This window comes from Natrix helvetica (genome assembly GCF_964273705.1).
Source record: "Natrix helvetica genome assembly, chromosome: 1".
In the NCBI taxonomy this organism is placed as follows: Eukaryota; Metazoa; Chordata; class Lepidosauria; order Squamata; family Natricidae; genus Natrix; species Natrix helvetica.
The window spans coordinates 65,036,737-65,038,213 of NC_138548.1; positions in this window are offsets into that span (position 1 = coordinate 65,036,737).

Below are 1,477 nucleotides of genomic sequence, written 5' to 3' on the forward strand. Positions count from 1 at the left end.
TAATTTCTGACAATCTGCTTCCTACTAGCTGGAACTTTCCAGGTATGTTAGATTCCTGCATTCCCATTACTTCTTGAGAAAATTAGTTTGACAAAATTGGGCCAGATTAAGTCATAATTCAGGAGTCATATATTTGTTGCTTACTTCTCCAAAACAAGTTACCTATTGTTATGTTTCTCATTTGACATCTATATTTTCTCCGTTACACTATAGGTTAACAATAGCATATAATTGGCTATTGTCATGTGACACAATTAATATTTTATTGCCTGAAGAATATCAATGATTTTACCCCAGACACTCATAAAAGCTCTCTTACGTCAAATATTTCACAATTATTTATCTTGGCTTTGAGGTAGAAAGCATTCATTCTTGTTACAGGCAGTGAGTCTTAATTTCAAAAAGCAGTTTTTTCTTAATTTCAAAAAGCAGTTTTCTCTTGAGTGACAGCTAGATTTGATCCTTCAGTAATAGACAGAGGTTTTAGGGATAGTAAACAATATCTTGTCAATATTACAGTTTTTTTTTGGGGGGGACCCTGATGAGAGGTGGAAAAAAGAGAAAAGGTAAATTTCATAAAATAGCTTTCTCATTTATTGTTTAGTTCGAAAACACGACTTGCTGCCAATACATATTGTACAATTAGGGAAAAGAGCTGATTTTTTTGTCACTCAGCAATGGCACGATATAATTTTACCTTTCATTATTTCAAGTTAAAGCAGTGATTCTGAGTTGATTATTGATTAATCAAGCCTTCCATTTCCCAGGAAATGATTGCTGGTATCTAACAAAGGTAGTCGGGAGAAAGGGGTACTTTTCCTACCTTTACAGAGTGGAAGGTATTTTAAAGGATGGAAAAAAGATAATGTGTGATGAATTTTATAAGAAAATGTGCAACCCGTGTAATTTGTCAGCAAAGTGTTAGCTGGGATGACAGTAAGACATCACCTTCTCTCCAGCAAGCTTCATTTAACTATCAAAGAAAAACAATGTCTGCATGGAATGCATGGCACACTCGTACCATTTCTCAGCTCTTGTCACACTCTTTTATGTTTTGTTCATAATGGCAACTGTCTTGCTTGATGTATCACACTGATGTTCTCACCTGCTCGTTGTCATTCAGTCACTAAATGTGGAGAATGAATTTGTATAATTCTTTCAAAAGCATATTATAATGACCCAGTCTGGAAATTTTTATAATACATCCCACCAGACTCTGATTAGTCTGTTAAATTGGCATTCAACTAGCAAGAGTTGGCTGTTGATTGCTCGTGCCAATATCTTTGGTGCATATAATTAATACTGAAAAGAAGAGGAAGGGCGGGGTGGTGGTAAGCCTAAATATAGTTTGAATTGCTTCATTTTATTTAGCAGTCATTTGGAAAAAAAAAGTATTAATTTGTATTGCTGAAACATCTCTCTCGTTCTCAGTTTCTCTCTTTCTAGTGAGTAATTCAATTATGCAATCTTTAGAACT